Consider the following 17,197-nt stretch of genomic DNA (forward strand, 5'->3'; position numbering starts at 1 on the left):
GCAGCATCGGAATTTCAGCTATATACTAATTTGAAAAAATACTTGCTGGAATCCATTTTCTCACTGACAGTCAATTATTGCTACAATGGATGCATTCAAGGAGCGAAAAAAAAAAAAAAAAAAAAAAAAAAACTTTCTTCGCAACTGGAAATCAATGCATTGTACCCATCTGTGGCAAAAGTGTATCGACTCCACAAAGGGGACCATGGTGAAAAGTAACATGTTACCAAACTACTCAAATAAAATCTTCCTACTAAGGCCCATAACTATTCGAACACTCCTCGTAAATTCATTATTACGTGCGGTATACCTTATCAAATCCAGACATTTAAGTGTTCGCCCCCTTTTCTATTCTTTGATTCTTTTAACAGAAGAACTGAACGAAGCGATATAAATGAAAGAAAAATAAATAACAATTTCATCACGAAGGGAATTTACTGATTAAATAAACTTAACAACTGAAAGTTAAACAGGAAGTTACATTACTAGTTTTAAATGAGAAAAACTGCTTCATATTTGGGTTTAGTACAGTGATGCTAATCCTTGTTTGAGAGTGATGAATGTGATATCTTTGTTTTTGGTTATGAACAATTTTGTAATTTTATGAAATAAAAATATACTCAAACCCACAATGAATTATTTTATAAAAAAAAGCACTGAACATGGTACTAACTTGGACATTGTTTACAACTCAATAATTCACAAGCTAAAAGATGCAATTCATGTTACTAAAGCTATACGACACAATTAAAGGTGGGTCAGTCACGATCATTATGACGATATATGACAATAATGATCGTTATATAATTCTAGGTAACTCATTACGAATGTGTTGGCAACCCAAAATCCACAGCTTAGGAAGCACTTTCTTCATTTCTTTTTTAGCCTTTCTTCATAACAGCATGCCATCCCTTACAGCCACTTCGAAAGTATAGTCAGCTCTTCACTGCTCCACAGAATCGGTTACCATTGAACGCAAACGATGCAACAGCCTTTAGAGAAGCGAACAGTAGATCACAGTGAAACAACAAAGCAACCTGAGACTAGGTGAGGAGAAAATAATCTGAAAATCATTTAGCGTAAGCATTAGTAGTGGCATATTATGCAAGAAAGCAAGCTTATACAGCATCAGCGCAAAAAAAAAAAATAAAATAATAAATAAATAAATAAACACTTCCCATTTTACCTATCCCTTCCCTCAAAAAGTTTGTCTACTTCTTAAGCTATCAACTTCCACAACGACAGATAGAAGTTTGTTCCAGCAATCGATCACTCGCTACCTAAAGGCGAATTTTTTCTGCACATCAATTCTGCAGCAGTCTTTCCCCAATTTGAATTCATGCCCCATCAAAGCGCGTCATCAAAGCTGAGCAAAAGGAAGAATCTCATCAGCATTACTGCTTGCTCAAACCATTCAAAGCTTTAAACAACTCAATCAGATCATCTTGCAGGTGCTTAGTCTCCAGACGCTGCAATTTTCAGAACTGAAGCCTTTCTTCGTAAAAGCACCCTACTGATCCCCTCACCAATCTTATTACCCTATTCTGTACTCGTTCCAGCAGCTGTACATCCTTCCTAAAATCAATCCTCTGCCAAACTTTTCTAGATCCTATTCCAGTAACATATTGCCATTACTGTCATTAACAACCCTGCCTGACTTTGTATCGTCTGCAAACTTGGACATTAAGTCTGAAATACCTTCATCAATATCACTGATAAATATAGAAAACAATGGGCCCAACACCGTACCCTGGAAACTCCACTAATAACATTAGTCCACGAAGAGCAGTGTCCAATGATTATCACTGTCTGTCTTCTCCCACCCAACCATCCCTTTATCCATAGCAGCAACTTGCTCTTGATAACACACTGCTCCAATTATTACAGCAGTCTTTTATGTGCAACAGTATCAAAAGTTTTGCTGAAATCCAATTATATGATATCAAAATTATTTTCACATCCAGTTCCTTTGTGATCTCATCGTAGTATCCAATCAAATTGGTCAGACAAGAATTACTCTTAACAAACCCATTCTGTGTGTGAATTATAACTGCAGCCTTGTCTAGATGATCTTGCAATGGTTTTTTAACCAGTGATTCCATTATTTCTCCAGGAACAGAATTAAATTAACAGGTCGGTAATTACTCGTGCCACCCTTTGATCCCCGTTTGTGAATTGGGGATACATCTGCACATCTCCAGTCTGTGGGGACCTCTCCTGATCCAAGGATGCTCTCATAATTACAACTAAGGATTTGCTTGCTTGCTTTGCTGCCTCCTTCAATATAACTGGATAGATCCCATCCACCCCAGTGCCTTTCTTATGTTTAACTTCAACAACTTCTCCTCCACTTTGCTCTCAGTTATTACAAAATCAATTAGCTCCCTGTTAGAGTTTGATAAACTTCTGGCCTCCATCTCCCTACAGAAATCCTCATGTGTGAATTTAAATGAAAAAAATGCTCATTCAGTTTCTCAGCTACCTGAGCAGAATCATCAAACTGTCGAGCCATCGATATCAAGTGGACCAATCCGATTCATCCCCTTCGTTCTAGAGTTTACTTATGTAAACTCTAGAAGGAAGGGGATGGTATTTGGTATTTTCAAGATATATCTTTGGTATTTCTTTGCATCCTTTGCCAAAGATTTCTCGAAATTCGCCTTCGCTTGCCTAACCTCCTTTGTGACTTGATTTCATACTAGCTTTTATCTACCATACTCTTCTGTGTCGCCTGATAATTTATATGGACGATGCATTTTTCTCCTCTACAAAGAGTCTCATCAGTTCATCTGACATCCATTTAGGCCTAAACCTTGAACAGTATTTCTTAGTTGGTATGAAAAGTCTAGTACCTTCCATGATTAGTTCGTTGAATACTTCCCATTTAAAATTTGCTGTTGGTAGCATCATTAGTTTATTCCACTGTATAGAATTTAAAAACTGTCTGAGACCACTGTAGTCACCTTTAGAAAAGCAAAAACCTTTTCCTTTACCCCTGATGTTAGTCAAATATTTAAGTAAATCCCACAACAATACACCGTGTTCACTGCCACTAGTGGCTCCTTTATCTGCAGATTCTTAATGTATGAAAAATCACTGCTGATAATCAGATCAACAGGATTACTCCCTCTTGTTGCCTCTCGAACATGCTGCTGTAGAAAACAGTCATCCAATAAATCCACAAAAGTCTTGCTAGTGTGCGAATGATCACCTCATAAGTTCCAGTCAATATCTGGGAAGTTAAAATCCGCCATTATAGGACATTCTGATTTACTGGTCCAGTCTATTTCTCTGTACAGCTGTTAGTTGTACTCGTCAGAGTCATTAGGCCTATAACACATTCTTACTCTTATTTTTGCTTTTCCAGTGCTTATATCATATCAAACTGACTCAACATTGCACTGACCATCCACTTAGACTTTGTTTCTAAACTAACAGCATAACTCCTCCTCCTTTCTTATCTGTTCTTTCGGTACACATTGTACTCTCCATACTGAAATTACGTATTCCTTATATCTGTAACACCACGTCTCATATCCCAACAATATCCGCATTTGACGACTTGACTTCAAATTCATCAATTTTATTTACTATGATCCTAGCATTGGTGTACATGCAATTATACATGCACCTGGTCTTATTCTTAGTTATCCTAACACTAACACAGCCTATGTATTTTCTTGTTCCATGATGACCCCCAGCAGTCCTTGAAATCCCTGACACCTTGCTTTCTAGGCTGCTGCTCGCTCGATCGTTTTAATAGATACAGTGCAAGAATCACTTTCACCTCTACCTGCAGCTATTGTTGATCTATTAATCCATGTATCTCCCTCCAAGCTAGCAGTTTTTCGACCCACCTAACACTGCCTCGATAGCATCAGCAAATATCCTTACACTCTTTTTATTAAGTGTATGCCATCCCTGTATAAGCAGTCTCACATGTTAACAAGCACAGACTACGCTGAGAAAAATTCTACCCCATTAATTTTGCACAATCTCTCCAGGGCAGGGCCAAACTGATTGATAAGGTAATCATCATATTCTTCCTCCTATCGTGTTTGGGAAGGAGTGCAGCTACTTTTAAATTTAACCCTAACTCGCGACTATTTTTCAACAATAACCTGTGATTTAGAATGGAACTTTTCCTTCAGAAGTGCAAGATTACCACCACCTTAAAAAAAAAAAGGAGGACCTTTATCCACTCTAAACTTTCATTGTATAAAAACTGCTGCTGTGATCCGCTAAGTGGTAAAATTTTCAAACTACAAATGTACACGCACACAAACACGCTTTGCTTCCACTTTGTTTACGAGCGTCCCGCACTACATTTCGATATTTTGTTTATCCCATGCACTAATGGCATTGTACCTCGGCAAATAGTCATGAACGGCTATGCAAATACACCTTTAAGGGGCAGTTACACTGTCGCGAGCATGATTTTCAATATAAAGGAAAATATTTTAATTCAACGGTTTAATGAAAAAAAAAAAAAAAAAAAAAAAGCCCCTTACTCTATTTGTGACAGGGGAAGCACCATTGTGTGCCTTGTTTGTGCACAAACTACAAGTGTAACATAATGTAACACCCAAAACATAATGGGGCACAGGCACACAGCTGAAGTCTGAATTACTTTGAAGTAAATATTACGCACGACCAAACTGCGTGGCGCCTCGAACTAGAATGGCGATCACATCAGCATCAGTGTTGCCAACTGAAGTCAGCTGAGCTACAATTTTTGTTAAAATCAGCGAACCCCAGGGTTTCCCCCATTAGCCTAACTGAGCTACAATGCAAAAACAGATAAAATTCTATGTTAACAATGAAAGAGAATTTTTTTTTTTTGTAGCTAAAGGGAATTTAAACGATTGGTGTATATGCACCAAAAAACGACAGAGGAGGAACGGCACCGGTGCCCCTACCCTGAATCCGCCTATGCTCATACTATATTTAGGGTGAGCAGACTTGGACCGTAAGTATAGATAAGAACAAAATAGGAAAGAAAGCAAAAAAAAAAAAAAAAAAAAAAAAAAGAGGAACAAAATAGGACATTCAAGAAAAATACCGACTTATTATAAATCAGAGAGTTATAATTCCTAGTTTAATTTTTCTGTACAGAACTAGAAAAGGAAGATCGTACTACGCACTGCCAACACATTACTGCCTACCGTATTACGAATACATTGATAATTAGTGATAAGAAGAGAATGTTTTAAAGAATATTCTTCTAAAATTAACTGAAGTTAAGATATTCTCAAAAATATTCTCCAAAAGGCTGTTTTCTATAATTAGCCAATCCTTGATGGCAACCATAAATTGCAGCGTTTAGTTACAAAAATTAGATGTTTGTTCAGACCCAAGGTGAGTATGGGCTTGGCACACCGAGGGTCCTGAGCTGGATATCATCATTCTTCTCTTTCTCGATGATTCCCTCCTACTTCTGATTCTTGTTCTCTCTCTCTCTCTCTGGGTAATTCAGAATTTTTTTTTGGCTGGTGCAGTATAAGCCTCAGGCTTCCTTGCACCATATGCTAATAATAATATGCCAGGAGAGTTATACGTTTATTTATTTTGTTGGAGATGATAATTTCACCCCTGGACAGCAAAAGTGCTAGCGGGGTTTACATTAGTGACAAGTCAGTAATTACAATAATGATTACAAGACTCAAGAGATAAATTATTAGTTTATAACAATAATAAAATAGGAGATTTATGGGAATAAACAAATTAAAAATAAAAGTATAAAAACAAGAGAACATTAGATCAAATTAATTCTCTAAAAATGAACAGATATTGATCAATGCGATTACTATGAGAAAATCTGAGGTCCACTTTGAACTCCATAAAAAGTGACCATTAGCACATCCCAGGAAGAAAACAACATTCCGAATTGGTTCTATCAGCCGACAACGTGGGGTTGCTGGTTTATCGAGCTAATCAACCATGCAATTACTCGTGCTGGGTGAGAATTGAATCACGGAGAAAGTTTCAGCCAGGATTTGTTTTCTGTATTTCTTTTCAAAACATATTTTACTTAGGTCTATTTCAAGGATGTTTCAGAAATTTATGGTAATGGAGGGGAACGTGTACGAAATACACGTTAGGCTTTGAAGTGCGTTTCTGTAGATAGTAAAGTTGTAATTCTGGTCTCTTTTTCTCTTCCTGCTGCATAGGATGTTGTCAATGTCGGGGGCATCCAAAGTGTGTGTAAACGGCTGACTAAAGGTTATAATATTCCGTTTAACGAATGAGATGTTTCCACGGCAGGATGTTCAGGTTTGAGAACAGTACCCTTGGAGATTGTGAAGGGCTTCCTCGTGACCCAGTTTAACGATCGTAGGTACCAGTATTCTAATCCAAGATGGTGTTTCAAGTAGGAGGACAGGACAGACGACCAAATCACTAATGCGTACATGACTGGAATGATACATCTCTGGACATACTGAACGATTAGATTTGCATTACTGCCTTTTTTGTGATTTGGCATATAGGAGAAACCCTGGAGACCGCAATTAAAACAAACACACCTTTGTCTTTTCTTGACGTCTGCGTGGTAGCACAGTGGTATCGTCACCGTCCTCCCCACACCGGGTGGATAAAGTCGAGGTTCAAATCCCGTCGATGACGCCAGGAACTTTAACGGGCTTTTTTCACTTCATGGCTAAGTTAGTCGGTCTCAGGCGTAGATAGCAAGGTTGTTTTCTTGTTTTTTTTTTTTTTTTTTTGTCCAGCAAAACAAGAAAATCGACCAGAGAACACGCACAAATATGGGGTTATGTAATGAAATACGGTTGATCTAATAAATATCTTTTCTTGACATTGCCCAGATTTTTTTTTTTTTTTTTTTTTTCAGGAAGCGACAGTACAAATCTCTACATTCTTCCAAAAATAATGCTTTTCTAAAACTACTTTTCGCACTATCCACTTCCATTTCGTTCACCTCGTTTCTTCAAGCGATAGTCATGGCTGAGAGTTGGACTGTTTAAGATTTTTAACCAAAACAAAGATCATAACCAGTACATATCATGCCTGTAAAATGCGTATATTCTACATTCAGGATGAAAAACTGTTTCGCAGGATGAAAAACCCAAGTTTCCAGGAGGAAAATCTATGCTATCTTCATTCAAGACCAACTAACTCGACAATGGCGTGAATTAAGGCTAAAAATTCCTCCTATCGAGACGAATTGCAACCATATACCTTTTCTGCGCTATAAGAAGAGACAATTATAACGATCGTTTCAACCACAAGAGCGTCATCGCTAAAAAAAAAATCCGTTCTGTGTGAGCATTACTGTATAGTGAGTTCTTTCAGACACAAACTAAGCACTGACGAATTTCTTCATGAAATTCACCAAACGACACTGCCTTTGCGAGGAATAATTTGGACACTTCTACCAAATTTGTGTTTCGTGGAAGTCATCTTTGTCTCTTTAATGACGTATACAAAGGGAGAGAATGGAGGAACCTCGAAGTATAAATTTCAAATGAATAATAGACAAAAGCTTTAATTAACGCGCATATTTTAATATCGAATATAATTTTCAGAAGTTTAAAGAGACGTTTATTAATCTGTTATTAGTACTTCCACATGCTTAATACAGAAAGAGCACTGACTTTCCCCAATAGCTACGATACTAATGATATAAGAAAACCTGAACGGAATCCTATCTTACAGTGAGGTGGGAAGGGAAGGGAAGGGAGAGGTAATAGAATATGGTAGTAACAACCAACCCTGACAACAATATCGCTGATAACGACTAGAACTGATAATAGGTGTTTCATTAACTGCATAGAAATTGCAGACCGACCTATCTCCCGTCCTCTCTTCTTCCACTCATTATGACAACAGTACTTAGACAACTCAAGGAACACTAGGGGGTGCTCTCCCTCTCTAGCATGGTTTTATACTCTAACTAGTAGCTTACTGTTAGCTACAACGTGACTGCATTATACAAAGCACACAAAGGTCACCTTACGCCTATTTTAACAACGTCTACTAGGAACTGCGATAATGACCTTCACTGTATACGGTGAAAGCATACAATGAGTCTCATTTCATCAAAATAACTGAGGTTTTCATCCGTGACCACTTACAATTAATAATACCTAGAAAGGTTCTTTTATTTTTTCCAGAGTTTCAAGAAACATCAAGAATATCTGCCATGGTAACTTGTCTTTGGTAGGCACAGCTTGAAATTTTTTCGTCATGTTTACAGTAATTAGTTAAAAAAAATACTGCCTGCCAAAGTTTCGATCAAGAGTGTTAGCCTTTGACATTGTGGCTTATTTTTTTCATTATCTGTTTCAGCACATAAGACAGAGGACTTTTCCCACAATATGCTGTTATGGTTTTGTGCGCGTCCGTTAGACGGTTAATGTAAGATATGCTGGCATTTGTCTTTGTACTAATCTCAGCACCCAAATATATTCTAAAGCAGTCAAGAGCATTCCCTAACTGCATCACTAGAACCAAGTCCTACATATGGCGATGCAACAAGGAAAACCAACTGTTGAAGACCGTGCATACCACCGTACTTCGACTCTGTACGTCCCTTCAATAGCCTTTTAAAAAGAGTTACAATTCTCTAATTGGCAATATGCAGGACTCATAGTGACACACTCCAATTCTAATTACTTGTTTACATTTTTAAATATACGACTCTAACAAAATGTACGGCCTTTTGCTTGTGTTCGAAACGGAAAAATATTAGCAACCGCAACACTGATATTTAGCAACAAAATCACATATTCTTCATTAAAAGTTTATCCAACGCATATAAACACTATTCTCACCGTTTCCGACATTCGTACGACACGTTTAATTACGAACGTATGCGACTTGAAATTCCGCAACAAATAACTGGATGCAGGGACAAGAACTGGGTATCCAATTCAGTTAATTGAAACTAAGTAGATGATTTTCTCTAAACCTTTTTTATTCTATTGCGAGGGAAAGTCCCAAATACCAAAATGGACAGTAGAGCTACACCAATTAGCCAAGTGCATTAGATACCTAGAAATTAAGAAGAAATTATTCCATCTTTAGGAATTAATCGTGTATGTAAATTGTATATTTTATGGTCAGTGTGAATATTTTGTAAGATGAAAAACTTGTCTGTTCCACGGAGAAAAACCCATTCCGCACTCACCTGATACTGATTGACTTGGACACAGTATTAAACAAATCAAGAAAAGCGTAGAGTTTCTGAATGACGTGGGACAAGATAACAAAAATGTTGTCCTCCTATTCAGACTTTAGGGGGCAGTTCCTATTTTTAGTCTTTAATACTTAACGTCAGAAAAATAGCTGCATCCTAAAAGCTTAAATTGATTTATCTGAGCTTTGGCATACAAACAGAAAACAGTATAGGCAAGAAATAGTTAGAACAAAAGATCTTTATTAATTGTGGAAAATCAGCATATATCGTATGAGGATATGATCCCTTTGGCAGCATGCAAGCCGTTATGCACCTTATCTTCACATTTGAATTAAAGCGGTGCCTGATATCCTCTTAAGGACATCAGGTACCTCTAAGTTACCTGTTCTCTTAAGAATAGTTAACCTAGCCATATCCTTAAGAGGATATTAGGCACCTGGAATCCTTCGAGCCCGTGACCACCAAATAAGGAAAGGTCAGAGAATGACCACGGCATATCCCCGGAGCAATATGGCCTTAGCTGCTAATGCTCCTAAAAACCAAAATAACAACAACAACCTGGAATCCACATTTCTAAACTGCCATCCACTCATGTCTCAGATATGGTCAATAAGAGACAAATCAGTGTGTGCTAAGCTCCGAACCAACTAAGGCTATGAGGCAACAGCGTCTTTAAATTGCGTGTATTCTGTGGTCGATTTGTTCGACGAAAAACCACTCAACTTTTGCCTAAAGGCGATTAACTCAACCGCGTTGTGAAAAAGCCCATAAAAACTCCTCGCGTCATTGCGATTGTTCGAACCCGGACATCCACAAGATGTGGGAGATGAGGATGGTGATTATAGCCATTGTGCTCTCCGCGAGGGCAACAAATCAGGGGGAAGTGCAGGATTAAGGTAGGGGATAACAGAGCAACCACCTGGGGGTATAATTACAGGGGCTCAGAAGCTGATTATAGCTCAGGGTCGTCGTCGCCACCCTTACGCAGATTTCTAGAATATGCAAAGGGACCCCCGAAATAATCTTTCTGCCCGGGGTGCTGGAATACCTTAGTCCGGCGCTGTCAAGGGGATTTGTTGCCCTCGTGGCAACAAATCTCTCTCTGATTTCTTACTCTGATTCGTTAGAAGTACTGAGCCGAGCAGCATTCTTTTGGAATCAGAGTTATGCAACTTAAAGAAATTACAAAAGGACGTCACTAAGTTTCAAATAACTTAAGCTATTAGAGTAACTTAAAATCCATTACTGGATTTTAAGTTACTCTAAGGCTATGGATGAATGTTTCATACCAGAATCATGATATGGTTACCATAAGAGATGACATCCATAATGTGATCTTGATATTCGATTTGTGTGCTTTTTTTTTTTTTTTTTTTAATACAGGCAGAAATACCTTTTACAACATAGGACGCCACACTCAAATCCTTCTCTCATTGCTTCGGAAAATAACTTCAACTTATCCCAAAAGACAATCCGTCATCATTCCAGCTGCGTATTTCTCTGTACCGCTGTGCACGATGAGATGTTAGAATAGGGTATGGACGCATTGAACAACAAGACAGCAAAGGCTGCCTCTGCCTAATCCATCTATTGATGGTGTATTTTGATACTGGGTGTCTCAAAGATGAAGTAATGTGATCTCTATTTCTCCTCACAGAGGAGAAACTGTCGGCCGCAGCATGCTGTAGTTTTTGTAGCAAGGCAACTAAGGTTATGAAGAATTAGAAAATGTGCTGTATCTGTCAATTGCACATATTTATAGTAAAGCCCTCTCCCGAGTTTTTTTTAGATGATAGAGAATTCACGTAAAGTGATTAGATTTCAAAATCATGAAAGTAGACAGGTGATTGATCTTTAGCCAGAGCCAATATCGTTACAGTTCACGTGTAACGTTATTTAAAATTTAGCAAGGTCGCTCAAACAGAATATTTCGGTTTTATGTTTTGTGATCCATCAAAAAAAAAAAAAAAAAAAAAAAAAAAGACCCTTATTCTCTAAGTTTACGTACAACTTTTTCCTTGGAATAATAATAATTCAAATTCATTTAGTAATTCACGAAATATAGGTTCATTTATATAGCAAAAGTACAGAAATACAAAAATTACTTAGTTCTGAAGGGAGAACACCATTTTTTAAACGTTGAAATTTAAGACCTCAACTGAGATCTTATATTTGAGTGAGAAGGCAGAAGAGAAGTGGATTGGTCATATGTTGTGAGGCAAATGGCTAATGAATGGTGCGAAGGAGGAAAACTTGAGAGCGAAGAGATCTGGAGGGATATTGAGAAAACACTATGATATATGAATTAATAAGGAATGGTGAATAATGAAGAGGACGGTGAGGGTAGGGAGATATGAAGAATTGATTTTTGAGTGTTTCCTGACCTGCCTTCGGCACGGCACAGATGATGACAAAGACCTCAGAAACAGCGATATTTTCATGAATACAAAAATTATTAATAATAAATAAATTTAAGAAAATGTACTGTGGTGAGTGGGTACAGGTGTATCATCTTGCATAAAATATTTAGTACATTTATTTCAGTGATGTGCCAGTAATTTATTTCAGTACGTGCTATATGTGCACTAGTAATGCGACTGCTAAAGAAATGATAAAAGGACACGTTAGTACAGATTCAGTGTAATATTAATCTTTTAAGAGTACCTAAAAGGGTAACCACAAAGAATGCTGATGGCGCCTATGAGTCATTAGAGTTTGACAGCATGTTAAGCGCCAAAGCTGCAAAGCTATGAAGCAACACATACTGCGTCGGTTAGCCAATTTTCTGGAAGAAAAACCCAGGTGTTTCGTCCAGGAAACAGGCTAACTGGAAGAAAAAAGCACGTAACTCTCGCCTGAAACCGACTAACTCGGCCACGTTGTGAAAAAAAATAAAAGTACTCCTCAAGACGGGATTCGAATCCAGTCCTTTTTCACGGTATTAACCACTGTGCTACCGCAATGGTTCTGAGTTTTGAACCCATGCATTATAAATGTAAGTGGAACGGTTTCTGAGAATATACACCCTTATGAAAAGTGAATGCGACCCGTTGACCACGTGAGGTACGAGAGTGCGCAGTTAGTCGACCCAACGTAGCATAGATAAGGTATCAGTGGTTCAGTAGGTAGTAAAATTCCGAGCGTGATGGGCAAAAGGAAGGATTTATCGGACTTTGATAAAGGACAGACTGTGGGAGCTCGACGAGCTGGTGCCTCCATTTCCCAAATGGCTGAACTGGTGGGGTGCTTGAGAGCCTGCGTAGTTAAAGTGCACTAGGACTGGCGCCAAAATGGTCAAAAAACGACGCGAGGGAAAAACTGCAAAGTTCAGCGAAAGGTTGAAGTTAGAGGTGAGCGCCGGGTTCGACGACTCGTAAAGGCGAACAGGTGCATCACTGTTTAAGAGTTGACTACCCAATACAACATGGGCCAACCCGGAAAAATATCCGGCATGACCATGCGTTGCACGCATGGGCTATACCCGCAGACGACCCCTACGACATCCTCTCCTAACCAAGGTTCATCGGCGTAAAGGACTCGCCTGGTGCAAAGCGCATGCAAGTTGGACGTTAGAAAACTGGAAGGAGGTGTGCTGGTCGGAAGAGTCACGTTATTTACTCCACACCGTGGATGGTCATGTATGGATTTGGCTTCAACAACATGAGGCTCTTCATCCATCAAGCATAGTATCAAAAGTGCAGGCCAGTGAAGGCGGTTGTATGGTGAGGGCCATGTGGTACAACGTATCAGTGGTCTCTGCTATCGTCAACTACTTGCTGACTGTGTACACCCCGCTATGTTACACCTTTTCCCGAATGCCGATGGTGTCTTCCAAGATGACAATGCGCCGAGCCATTGAGCACTTGTTGTGCAAGAATGGTTTGAGGAACACAGTTCTGACTTCCAGCATATCGATTGGCCTCTGAACTCCCCTGATATCAATCCCATAGAGCACTTGTGGGACACTATGGAAAGGCATATGAGGCGTCTGGATACACCAATCACCTCCATACCTGCATTGCCGGGCGCATTACACACAGCTTGATTGGACATACCTCCCGAATGCTTCCGATATCTTGTTTAATCAATGCCACGTTGAATAGCTGCTGTACTGAGGGCAAAAGAAGAACCTACGAAGTATTAGGTAGGTGGTCATAATTCAGTGATCACACAGTGTATTTCCTATGTAGAGCTGTGCAATCATATCATTTACATTCCACTTCCATAAGAAGAATATTCCTTTACAGATAATACATAAAAGAGGCAACTGTTAAGTACAATTCAAGTCGATAAAATAGCAAAACTACTAGATAACAAGGTGCTGATAAAGCTTCCACTTTCGAACAGAAATCTAAAAGTCGATCAGGTTCAGTGATTAGGAAAATGAAAAAGGTCCCCAAAAGTGAAAAGGGCCACAAAACCAAAGAGAGAGGGTGACCCCCCCGACTCAGTCTAGGCAAGGACGGCCGAATTGCACCAAATTTAATACTGAGCCCAGATCTCATAAATTCTGAGACAGGAATGGCCCTGCCCTCAGTTGCTGAAAATTATAATGTAGAGTGATCCAGCTTTTGTTCCTTATAATCATCAATGGTAGAATAGGTCTGGCCAAAGAAACGTTGTCGCTGGACTATTTTAAACAAATAAATAAATAAAACTGACGCATCAACTTTTCGGCTGCTGCCAACACAGTACGAGAAATTTTCAAACCTGAAAATATAAAAAGTTAATGAAGCACCCAACATGAATAAACTATAAATGCAAAGTGTATAGTAGTTGTATAATAGGATTTGGTATTAGCCACAGGCTTTTGCTGCACCGGTCAAAAAAAGAAAAAGAATTTATTATTATTATTTTTTTTTAATTTTTTTTTTGGCCGGTGTAGCAAAAGAACTTCTTCAAATTGTCAACCACAACTACCTGCAGACGTAATTTACTCCAATAATCAACAACTTGGTGGCTTAAAGAAAACTTCCAAAATTCCAGTCTAAACCTCTTCCTCTGTAATTTAAATTTATGGCTCCTAGCTCTGGAATTCTTTATGACATTTATTTATTGTATTGGACGGTTCCTGCCAAAAACTGGTAACACCGCCGTTTAGTATACAGATAATTTAGATAACTACAATGTACTTCTCCTATTTTTGTACAATTGCAGGACGGGAAGACCCTCTAAAAAGACATATAAAAGCAACATAAAAATAGATACACATAGTTCAAAAGACAGTTCCAAGTCTTAGGTAATAAATAACTGTCAGCTATTTCAAAGTTCACGGCGTCATCAATTAAAATGACTTCGGAAAAATCCTACCGAATCACAAATCATAATAATGGTAAATAATCTATATAATATCGGTGTAAATACACCATAGATAACTCTTAAACGAAAAAACTACGATAGTAGTGTAAAAAGGGCATAATTTTATCTGTATCTCATATTGTGCACCTTCTTCACAACGAGTTACCATGTGCTGCACTGCCTCGAATAAGTAACGCTTCACTAAACGAGAAGACTATTGTTACTTATCCTCAGTGGACAACACCACCCAGACTGCACCGTTTCAAGACTAGTTTGTATATGTGTGGAAGAAGAAAAGAAACTGTGTAGAAGAATGAAAGGGAAAGTAACTCCTTCAACTCACACAACTCAAAAACTCAAATTCCTCGAATAGGCAACGCTTCCCCAGTAGAGAAGACTGTTGTCACCTATTCTCAGGAACTCCGTGAATATCAGGCTCCCCTGGTGACCGTTTCAAGGCTAGTTGGCCTCTCATCGGTGGGTGGGCAGGTACCCTGCTATTGCAGACAAGATGAGAGATGTCAAAAGGTGTACATGATAATGTTTAAGTCAAATTAAATGCAGCAAGGGATCATATGTTCAAGAGTATAAATTGTCTATATAATATCGGTGTAAATACCCCATAGATAACTCAAACGAAAAAAAAAAATGGCATCTGTCATATTGTGGGATTATCTTCACAACTAGATTGTCTTGTCTGCAATGCAGGGTACCTGCCCACCCACCGATGAGAGGCAAACTGGGTGGTGATGCCCAATTTTTACACTACTATCGCAGTATGTTGTTTAAGAGTTATCTATGGTGTATTTACACCGATATTATATAGATAATTTATGCTCTTGAACATATATATGATGCCTTGTTGCATTTAGTTTGACTTAACGGTAAATAAGGAAATCTTCACGACGCCAAGGAATTCTTCAAGAATATACGTTCCAGTCTGTAAGAACTCGGTACTCCGCTGAGAAAAGACTGTAAGACAAAAGGCTGCTGACTAGGACAGAACTTCCAGGGAGCGGAAGGAGACAATCATAACAATGCTGACAGCACCATGAACCGCCAGGAATATCAAGAGGAAACCGAAGGCAACGATTATCATTCATTTTACTAACCCCTCTCAGAGCCTTATAAACCTCAATCGGGTCCCTTCTAAGGCGCCTGACTGCCAAGCTCTGAAGCCCACATAATTGAAGTCTTTTCTCATACGGTCGCCCTTTTTTGCCGATCTCGCCGTTTTTGGACCCTCTCAAGAAGTTCAATGTCTTGTTCAAGCCCGGACTGCTAAATACAGTGCCCTTTCTTATAATCTTTCGATCTTGTAAACTCCTCTGATCGTGGGATCGTCCTGGAGCATAAACAGAAAATTAATTTTTTATTTCCTTTAAGATAAAGTCTCCATACTTGGCCACAGCATTCCAAATGTGGTCTTACATTTGTCTTATAGAGTGGGACTATTACCTCCCTATCCCTACAGAATACTATTCTATAGAACACCATGACTTTCCTGACCGCCTGTTTACACTGCTCAGAAAACTTCATATCTGCCCAGATCATAATTCCCAGAATCCTTTCTTCTTCTGTTGTTAATTCAACTCCATCAAGTGTATAAGTTATTTTGAGGTTGCTATTTCCCAAGTGTAAGACCATGCATTTTGTTGCATTAAGACACAGCGCACAGCGGCCAATTTTTTGACCATTCTTGAAGCCTGTTCAAGTCATCCTGAAGGAGCGCTGCTTGGCACTGATCATTAACGACTGTTTCAATATTTACATTACACCCGCTATCCCTTTGTCGATGTTTATGAAAATCAGAAACGGTGGTCCAAACACCTTCGATAACATCATGAATTTCAATAATTATTCCAATAAACACTTTAGGATGTTAAATATTTCCCCTTGAAAATTAAGGACGCTTCTTTTCTTTTCTGGTAAGGACGTTACAAGTTCCCTTGACTCTGGGGAGATTCCCTTGGATTGGAAAAGTGCAAATGTATCTCCCATACATAAGGGTGGCTCTAAAAGTGAAGTGGGAAATTATCGACCTGTCAGTCTGACTTCAGTAGTAGGGAAAATCATGGAGGCATTGATCAAGGGTGGAATTCAGGATCATTTGGATCGAATTGAAATTCTCAAGGATACTCAGCATGGTTTTGTAAAGGGAAAATCATGTTTAACAAATCTGGTTCGCTATTTCGAAAGGGTCACTCACGAGCTGGATTTAGGGAATAATTTCGACATTGTTTATTTAGATTTCAGCAAAGCTTTTGACTCAGTCCCACATGAGCGGTTGCTTTATAAGCTGGAACAGGTTGGAATCACTGGGAAAATCCTTAGATGGATAGAAGGATGGCTTCAGGGCAGGAGGCAGAGGGTTGTGATAAATGGCTATTCCTCAGATTGGGTTGATGTAAGAAGTGGGGGGTTCCCCAAGGATCAGTATTAGGACCACTGTTGTTTTTAATTTTCATAAACGACATTGATGAAGGGATAGAGGGCGTGATGTCTAAATTTGCAGATGATGTTAAAATTGGTAGAGTAGTTAATGATCACTGTCAAGCTGAGCTTCTTCAGAGAGACCTAGATAGACTTCAAGAATGGTCAGAAAAATGGCAGCTGTGCTTTAATCCAACAAAGTGTAAGGTATTACACCTGGGAAACAGTAATCCCAAAATAACTTATTCACTTGGTGGAGTTCAACTAAACCCAGTACTGGAGGAAAGGGACTTGGGTGATACGATACGG

This window comes from Mastigoproctus giganteus, chromosome 8 (genome assembly GCF_048544385.1).
Source record: "Mastigoproctus giganteus isolate SK-2022 chromosome 8, ASM4854438v1, whole genome shotgun sequence".
NCBI classification, from domain to species: domain Eukaryota; kingdom Metazoa; phylum Arthropoda; class Arachnida; order Uropygi; family Thelyphonidae; genus Mastigoproctus; species Mastigoproctus giganteus.